This window comes from Salvelinus namaycush, chromosome 2 (assembly GCF_016432855.1).
Source record: "Salvelinus namaycush isolate Seneca chromosome 2, SaNama_1.0, whole genome shotgun sequence".
In the NCBI taxonomy this organism is placed as follows: Eukaryota; Metazoa; Chordata; class Actinopteri; order Salmoniformes; family Salmonidae; genus Salvelinus; species Salvelinus namaycush.
The window spans coordinates 71,166,297-71,176,205 of NC_052308.1; the positions used below are offsets into that span (position 1 = coordinate 71,166,297).

The window sequence follows — 9,909 nt, forward strand, 5'->3', positions numbered from 1 at the left end:
GTATCTAGTACACTACAGCAATGTACAGAAAATACCTGAATGAGTGATTGAGTCCTTGATACTGCTGATCTTTAACCAGACGAGGCAAATGTCCAACTCATCACAGAATAGTATGATAGAGATTGAGTAGGAACCATCTTAATTAAAGAGTGGAACCTCCTGTGGTCTTGCACGCACACCCACTAAGTTCCAAATAAACCACTGTTTAAATTATTTGTGTATGAATGGGCTGGTTGCCCAGGAGACCACTTGACCTTTACTATTTGTAGGGGCTGAATGGTGACCCCTGGGCCTGTGAAAGGCTTTACCCTCTCCCTCATCATTCCATCCCTTCCCTGATTCCTGGCTTCATTGCAAAAACGAATTTCCTAATAGTTACTGTACTGTTACTAAACACTATCATCAAGCCTTGACGACTCAAATGGATTGCACTCAGCTATGCCAGGATAAGAGTTAGGCCTAATAAAGGTAATTCTCCCAAACTATCACAGTATCTAACACATTCACTACTCTGGTATATCGGCTGGTATACTGTATCAACTTACACCAAGGCCCTGATTTTCTTGCCTGATGACTCAAACTCTGCTCTGCTCTGTTCACTACATACTTCAGTCGGAGACTGCCATCATTGAAGTCATTTGTGGTGATGTCAAAGTGAGGTGTGTTGGACGAAACAAAGTCATCAGCAATAGGATAATTTCTAACCAATCAGAGTATCAAAGTCAATTAAAAAATGTCTAAAAGCAGTCGGGTTTCTGGGACCAATCAGAACATTTAGAATGTGTTTGCATTCTAGAAATCGTCAGGGAAGTACTCAGATCCAGACTCATTGTGGAGAAGAAACGTAGCGTTTGGCAGGAGCAAGAAGTTTGGGTAGCCAGGAAACTGATTTGCTGTACTCCGAGTCCTGATGAACTGCAATAGGCCCATGTGTAAATACACGCACAGTTATCCTAGTGGGCGAAAAATGGTTGTAATGATACCGGAATCAAATAGATTTGCATGTTGCGGTATGTGATGATGAATTAACAACACTCCAATCCAGTACATCCAAATAAAAATGTAAAAGCCTGGTCCTGTAACAATGAAGAAGAATGAAGCCTATGAACTCACAGTTGTGTGAGGTCATTTAAACACAATTAAGGATAATGTTGTAACTACCTGCCCAGAGATAGTCAGAGTACGATGCATTTCAGTCTTGGGTCCTTCTGCTATTGTGTCTCACGCGTTGCTTACTCCAAACATCTCTTTTCTTATTAGGCAGTTTGGCCGTTCTCCACCTCTAAAAGTATCTGCCTCTATTTTCTCCTGATAGACCTTCTGACCATGTTGTTTTCACTTGTGCCTTAGAGCAGTGCCTTATTTCACCCAAAAACTTGGATGAAAGTCGGTTGAAAACATAATTTAGATGATGCTGCAGGCTCTCTGTGGTGGACCGACAAAGACTGTCAAAATGAATCTCCAAAGTCAACCAGACAAGATAGCTGAGAGGTAACAAAGTCCTCCGACTGAGATAGAAAACCACATGCTTGCTTTACTCAAACTCCCATGCAGCATAATCATATGATAACCACTTTTCCTGTCAGCAAGCTACTAGGTTGTGTTTCAACATCAGGTCAACCAGCAGCTACTATGATGACGACCCCACTGTCTTTCTGCTCACTCACAGACATTTTCCAGTTTGATGCTGGTTTGTGTCACTGCAAACTGGAGAGGATACGACTCTCACAAGTGACAAGTCTACCCTGAGCCACCACACCACAAAGTTCAGCATCAAGACAGACAGCTTTAAAACTACCATATTAGGAGCACAGGAAACACCCTGGTTAGCATTCAGCCTGTTTGTTCTTTCAGATAGAAAGTCAACTTCCCCTTACTTCCTATAACATTACTGGTGTAAATAATTCAGTAAAGCTGTTATTCCAAGCTGTTACAGTATAAATAACATGGCTACTGTATAGATAGCATTACTGGTCAGTGTATAGAAAACATGGTAAAGAAAGGCATTGTTAGGCAATGTTATGCAGCACTGATAAAAGGGAAGAATTCGCTGATAAAGATGGCCAACATAAAAAGGTCACAGACTCTTTAACCACATCGTATGACTGCGTCAGACAAATGTCAGCACAGCAGTTACGATAGTCATTTCTTCTGGGGTGATTTGGCTTGTTCTGCATTTAGATTAGAGTCATGCAAAAACAGCTGTCAAAAGCATGCAATTGATCAACAGTGACAATTGACAATTGATATCCGATATCTTTTTTTCTGGTCATTTTGCTCAGTAATACATGCAGTGTGTGAAACCTAAACACATGAAGGAATTACAATATAGGCTACATATGATAAACAAAAATGTCAGTTTCAAGAGCCACAATCAATGTCGCTAAGCGTGCGTAATAAAAGTGCGCGCAAAACAACAAGTGCACTCTCACTCTCTCCAACTTGTATCAAAGTAAAACAATGGCCTTGCATAAAAATAAATGACTTACAAATTTGATGAATTGGAATCAGCAGGGGGGATTTGGAAAGTTATGGTTTGGAGCGTCCTGCGGTTGACAGGGTAGCCTACTCCAAAGACGAACAGTCCAAATTACCCTGGTATAATACCTCCCTTTACCATTTAAACCCGGTGGGTGGAGTCGCACGCGCAGACCCTCCTCTCTCTGATCTGACAGCAGAGAAGCATCAAATTCTACCGTAGAGCGCGAAAGTACTGTCCAAGACGGTACTGTTTGAAGACTCCGTGGTACTGTAGTGTACACAGCGTACTTAACGCTGAAAAGCAGAACGAATTGCAATTTGGCTGCGCGCACATGCGTATTTTAATTTGACGCGGACACACTTTATAGTAATCTGGTATGCATAGTATACTTTAGTATCTCTTCATATTCATTTTCTTTCAGTGAGCATAATGGCAAACGTTATGGGGTGTGTGTACAGTAGATATGTATAGCCTACTTGTATGTGCAATTAAATGAATGGTAATAATTTAATATTATACCTTCATAGAAACTGTTGAATATGTGGGTGATGAGTCATCCAAGGACTATATGACCCTCCTATGGACCTACTGTGGGAATATGGCCCGAGGAGCTCAACAACATCTATAGTAAACAGTGGTTATAAGGATCATGTTTAGGATTGACACTGTCACTGTCTCTTTCCAAATGGCACACTTCCATCAACAGCCCTCGGCACACATCATATCACGCAGAACCTTCGGAAATTACATCAATTTAACTCAAACTTGGCTCCTCTTTTCACTATTTTGAACTCTAAATCATGGGAATCTCAGTATATCCCATGGATATACACTGCTCAAAAGAATAAAGGGAACACTAAAATAACACATCCTAGATCTGAATGAATGAACTATTCTTATTAAATACTTTTTTCTTTACATAGTTGAATGTGCTGACAACAAAATCACACAAAAATTATCAATGGAAATCAAATTTATCAACCCATGGAGGTCTGGATTTGGAGTCACACTCAAAATTAAAGTGGAAAGCCACACTACAGGCTGATCCAACTTTGATGTAATGTCCTTAAAACAAGTCAAAATAAGGCTCAGTAGTGTGTGTGGCCTCCACGTGCCTGTATGACCTCCCTCCAACGCCTGGGCATGCTCCTGATGAGGTGGCGGATGGTCTCCTGAGGGATCTCCTCCCAGACCTGGACTAAAGCATCCGCCAACTCCTGGACAGTCTGTGGTGCAACGTGGCGTTGGTGGATGGAGCGAGTCATGATGTCCCAGATGTGCTCAATTGGATTCAGGTCTGGGGAACGGGCGGGCCAGTCCATAGCATCAATGCCTTCCTCTTGCAGGAACTGCTGACACACTCCAGCCACATGAGGTCTAGCATTGTCTTGCATTAGGAGGAACCCAGGGCCAACCGCACCAGCATATGGTCTCACAAGGGGTCTGAGGATCTCATCTCGGTACCTAATGGCAGTCAGGCTGGCGAGCACATGGCGAGCACATGGAGGGCTGTGCGGCCCCCCAAAGAAATGCCACCCCACACCATGACTGACCCACCGCCAAACCGGTCATGCTGGAGGATGTTGCAGGCTGCAGAACGTTCTCCACGGCGTCTCCAGACTGTCACGTCTGTCACATGTGCTCAGTGTGAACCTGCTTTCATCTGTGAAGAGCACAGGGCGCCAGTGGCGAATTTGCCAATCTTGGTGTTCCCTGGCAAATGCCAAACGTCCTGCACGGTGTTGGGCTGTAAGCACAACCCCCACCTGTAGACGTCGGGCCCTCATACCACCCTCCTGGAGTCTGTTTCTGACCGTTTGAGCAGACACATGCACATTTGTGGCCTACTGGAGGTCATTTTGCAGGGCTCTGGCAGTGCTCCTCCTTGCACAAAGGCAGAGGTAGCGGTCCTGCTGCTGGGTTGTTGCCCTCCTACGGCCTCCTCCACGTCTCCTGATGTACTGGCCTGTCTCCTGGTAGCGCCTCCATGCTCTGGACACTACGCTGACAGACACAGCAAACCTTCTTGCCACAGCTCGCATTGACGTGCCATCCTGGATGAGCTGCACTACCTGAGCCACTTGTGTGGGTTGTAGACTCCGTCTCATGCTACCACTAGAGTGAAAGCACCGCCAGCATTCAACAGTGACCAAAACATCAGCCAGGAAGCATAGGAACTGAGAAGTGGTCTGTGGTCACCACCGGCAGAACCACTCCTTTATTGGGGGTGTCTTGCTAATTGCCTATAATTTCCACCTGTTGTCTATTCCATTTGCACAACAGCATGTGAAATTTATTGTCAATCAGTGTTGCTTCCTAAGTGGACAGTTTGATTTCACAGAAGTGTGATTGACTTGGAGTTACATTGTGTTGTTTAAGTGTTCCCTTTATTTTTTTGAGCAGTGTATATACAGTCTGTGTCTCTACAGTCTGTCTGTTCACTTGATAGTACTTCGGCCTGTCAAAATAAATAATATGGGCAATTCATCTCCATTGACTGATGTCCATGACACTTCTGATGATGTTTAATGGCACTTCATCCCAGAGGTTCTGTGGTCCAGCCCCATTGACATACAGTACTATTGTATATACAAGGGTCCAGTCCCACTCCCAACAAGGCAGCCCAGCTGTTACCAGAGGAGAAAATCCGTCTTGATGGACTTTAGAGGAGGGGAAGAGAGAGAGAGATTCCCCTTGATACATACTACTGGAGGACGAGGGAGGAAGGGGGAGGAAGGGGATGCGTCCCACGTGTTTGTGTGTCCCCATATTGTTACACACATCACATTCCCCTCTTCTCCCTCTTTCCAGCTCCTCTATCTCTAGTCCAATGGAACGTCCTATATAAGGACACCTCCTGATTGGCTCAATAAATCACCTTGCTTTGTGATGCCATGACTGGGCCTCTCTCCGGTGCCAAACAGCACATCGCCATTGGTATGTGTGCAAAATGACGATGACAGTTCAAGGGACCAAGATGGAGGGGGATGACTAGGGGTTGGAAACCTGCTGGCTGGGTCTCTGGTCAACATCAAGATCAGGGAGGATGGTGTGTAGTAAGGAAGGAGAAAGGAGAGAGAGAGAGAAAGAGAGAAATGCAGAGACGCAACGCACTGTGCCATATAAGGACTGTGGGGTCTGGATGGAATCTGGGCAGCTTAAAAATCTAGTGCAGGTGGCCTGGGCCCCAGTGACTAAATATGGTCCAGCAGCAATGGTATTGTTCAAACAAGTAGGGGTGCTTCTATGGGGATAACTCTGCACTATTTACTTGCAGCATCTCCCTCTGATGACATCTCAGTGTTTTTTATCATAACATAAATCATTAGATAATATATCAGTCTTTGCTATGAGAGTTTTGGTGATCAGTATTGGTTATTATCAATATAAATTCATATGATGTTAATGACATCACCTCGACAGATTAGCATACAATTTGTGTGTTTAAAGGGATAGTTCACTTTTTTGAAATGTCATCTTATTCCTAGGGTGTTGATTCCGTGAAGTTATATTTCATGATGTACTTGCGCTGACTATTTTCAAAGGGCCAGTTCTCCAGCACACACCACAGTTAGGAGTTATTTAGTCTGTATAGACTTTCCGCTCCCTGAGCCCTGCTCATCCCTCCACCTCTCCTCTCACTGCGCTTTGTTTGTTTCTTGGTTTATTCATTGCTCTTTAATGACAGTGTAACAGACTGTATCTCAGGCAGTAGACATTATGTATGAGCCAAGAAAAGTGTGAGGGGCGGGGGAAGAGATGAAGGACAGACGAGGTGGAAAACCCTGACGGGATCAGTGCAGAAGTCAGGACGAGGCAGCAATCCAGGCACAGCCTGTAGCCGAGAAAGAAGCCCTTCTGATAGGTCAGAGCCAAGACATACTCCCCTCCTCTGGTTCTCCAAGATGCCTGCCTCATTCAGCCTCAACTCATCTCTGACAGAAAGTGTCTGACTGGGGGTATGCGGAGGAGGTGGTGATGAGGGTGGGTGTCCACATTTCTGACTGGAAGAAGGTTACTTACAGTAGAAGAGGAAATGGACGCCATTCCAGACAAGGGTATTGTTGTTGTTGATGATCATGTTGTTGATTACAAGGATGTAAAGAGAGATGGTTTTGCCATGCACAAGTACAGTACTTGGTGATTACATGGGCCTGAACCATAAGTGCCTATCAATCTCGCTGGCTTTGTCCCTCACCTCCAAAAACGGCATAAAAAGGTAATGATTTATTGACACGAGTATTAGTCCATAACCAAATTCTCCTTATACAGCACAATCGATATGGGATCCGAAAACTATCCAAGACAAATACATATTTTCGGAGTTCTTTAAATCATTTACCATACATACACTTTATGTCCCCCGCGGCCCCCCTGACTACCATTTGTAGCCATAGATGGACAAAGAGTTGACAGAGCCATATGTTTGTAGATACATTTGTCCCCATAGAAATGTAATTGCGTTCTAATTTAAGCTCAGAACAAACAACGCTGCTCTCTGGTGCAGTGAAGCAGCACTGTCCTCAATCGTATTTAAACAGATGTTACACACACTTCCAATGTATAATATAAATGGTGGAACAATGCTACCTATTTTCAGGCAATCTGCCCAGTGAATAACAACAGTCATAGTTCTATTTCCTCTGCATATATAGCTCTGTATCTGTCTGAGAAAAGATTTGGACTGCCTGAGCAGAGGTGCAACCTAGGCAAGGCTAGGGAGATCCGCAGATAGAGCTGTAGTTCTACGAATTAGCTAAAGAGTTCTAGGAATAGTGCATGGCATCACTCCTAGGGATGCCAAAAGCAGGTTGCTTCTGTAAAGCATCTTTGCTGTCTTCATTGTCGCCATTGATACTGTGTCTACAGAAGCAGCAAAAATAACATCTCCATGAATTAACACTCAGTAAACAAACAGGTACAGGAACACCTGTTCATCTTATAGAATATGGTTAGCCATCATATTCATAACTAGTTTCTCTTTAGATGACTTGCCGATGCAATGGCAGGCTATATCTGACTGAGGAAACAGGAGGCAAGGTAAAGAAAAATGTCTGACTCTGGGTATAGACTTGCGTTTCCAGGGCTCAGAGCGATGTCATTCTCAGAGTGAGATAAGAATGTTGTGTTCCCTTTTATGGCGAAAGAGGAAATGAGGATGGGGAGACGGGTGAGAGAGGGAAGAGAGAGGCCCGGCCCACGGCAGCAGCAGGCAGATGTTTGTGTGACCAGCGCGGAGCCTAGGCCACACAGGGACGTCACTAGAGCTCTCCAGCTACAGTTCTGAGCTGCCCCACACAACACGAGGAGGAGGGAGGGATGAGAGGGAGAGGGGGGTGAGATAGAGAACAAGGAGAGAGAAAAAGAGAGGGAAGAGGGACCGGGGAGAGGGAAGGAGGAGGACGTTTCTCACTTCATAATCAGTTTAGGTCAGGGATCATCAACTAGATTCAGCTGCTGGCCCATTTTTTATTGAGCGGATGGTCAGGGGGCCCGGAACATAATTACAAATAATAGACTGCAAATTGACCGCAAGAAGCCCAAACATATATAATATTTGACTAAAACAAAACCATTTCAAACATTACTTATATTTGTACACGATCACATATACTGAGTGTAAAAAACATTAGGAACACCTGCTCTTTCCATGACATAGACTGACCAGGTGAATCCAGGTGGAAGCTAAGATCCCTTAATGATGTCACTTGAATCCACTTTAAGCAGTGTAGATGAAGGGGAGGAGACCGGTTAAAGAAGGATTTAAGCCTGGAGACAATTGAGACATCGATGGTGAATGGACAAGACAACATATTTAAGTGCCTTTGAACAGGTTATGGTAGTAGGTGCCAGGCGCACTGGTTTGTGTCAAGAACTGCAACACTGCTGGGTTTTTCATGCTCAACAGTTTCCGTGTTTTTAAAGAATGGTCCATCACCCAAAGGACATCCAGCCAACTTGACACAACTGTGGGAAGCATTGGAGTCAACATGGGCCAGCATCCCTGTGGAATGCTTTCGACACCTTGTAGAGTCCATGCCCCAATGAATTGAGAATGTTCTGAGGGCAAAAGGGGGCCTGCAATTCAATATTAGGAAGGTGTTCTTAATGTTTTGTACACTCAGTGTATCTATTATGCGTGAGAATACTTTGGAACAGTTTTCCAAAATTAAAGTCACTTGGAGCTGATTTGCTGGTGTTTTTACAGTCTTGGGTGGCCATAGATACACTGCCAGTTGAGGAATCCTGGTTTAGGTAAATATAGGGATTAGTAGAAATATTATTGTTTTTCATTCAACTGATATGGATATGTCTCCGAAATAATTTAGTTGAGAGGGAGAAGTGGACGTTTCCCATTTTATAATTTAGATAAACAGATGGATTAGTGAGCATTTCATAAATTGATATAAAGGAGGTGGTAATTTTGGTTGAAAAAAAGTTAATCTCTGTGGTAATTCTATTAACAGACCTTCTGCTTGTGGAAATGTGAAAGCAGATAGGAGGTGCATAGTAAAGGGCTATGTCTCCTTGGCTTGTCAACAATATATCGTTTTCAAGAGATTTAATACTAAAAGGGTGAATCCATGCTGATTCTGGGCTAAAGTGTCTCTGAATCTGCATCCACTACACTGTTATCAGTTGTTTGAAATCTCCATCATAACTTTCCTAACATCAGAGAGGTAGACTACGTAGATAAATCAACAGAAGTTCACAGGGGACATTGTTCCAAGACAACTTCAACCTTTTAGATTTTGGCAGCACTGGGAGAGCATTGCTCAAATCTTTCCTTATACAGCAACAGTACGGTGCTCTGACTGTAAACGTGGAAAAAAGGGTTCCAAGAGGGTTCTTCGGCTGTCCCCATAGGAGAACCCTTTTTGGTTCCAGGTATAAACCTTTTAGGTTATAGCACCTTTTTTTTTCTCCGAAGAGTGTATGGTCATCTGGCTTTAGAGATAGAATTTATAGCAGCCATTTATCAAGTGAGAGAAATCAGCTCTTGTAATGGACTTTTATGCACTAGACTAGTTAGATTACATGAGAGATGTGATAGCAGGCAGGCCTATGGGCTATGTCCCAAACGGAACCCTATTCCCTATAATAGTGATAAGGAATCCCTATAGGCCCTGGTCAAAAGTAGTGCACTATAAAGGGAATAGGTGCCATTTGGGACACAGAATAGATGTGATAGCAGGCAGGCCTAAGTCTTTCTTTACATGTGAGCTACAGCATATGTATATGTTATGATCTACAGTACATGCCTATATGCTAAGACCATGAGATAACACTTGTATATACATTCTATACTGACTTCATAAATGTAGGTTTTGTTTGCCGTGACCACAATAGATATTCGAGACAGTTTATTGCCTCTGTACACTTCTTCAGTGGAAGGTGTTTATCATGGAGTTTTGTGAGAATGTGGG

The 9,909-nt window shown here is 43.7% G+C and overlaps 1 protein-coding gene across 1 annotated transcript in view; it reads right to left on the bottom strand.

Annotated features, from left to right (window-relative positions):
- Positions 1 to 2,594, bottom strand: part of myh11a (myosin, heavy chain 11a, smooth muscle) — a 40,416-nt gene extending 37,822 nt beyond the window's left edge. The window contains exon 1 of the mRNA XM_038960308.1: positions 2,490 to 2,594. The gene's annotated coding sequence lies outside the window, so the exon portion shown is untranslated. The remainder of the gene's footprint in view (positions 1 to 2,489) is intronic.
- Between the last annotated feature and the right edge of the window lie 7,315 nt (positions 2,595 to 9,909).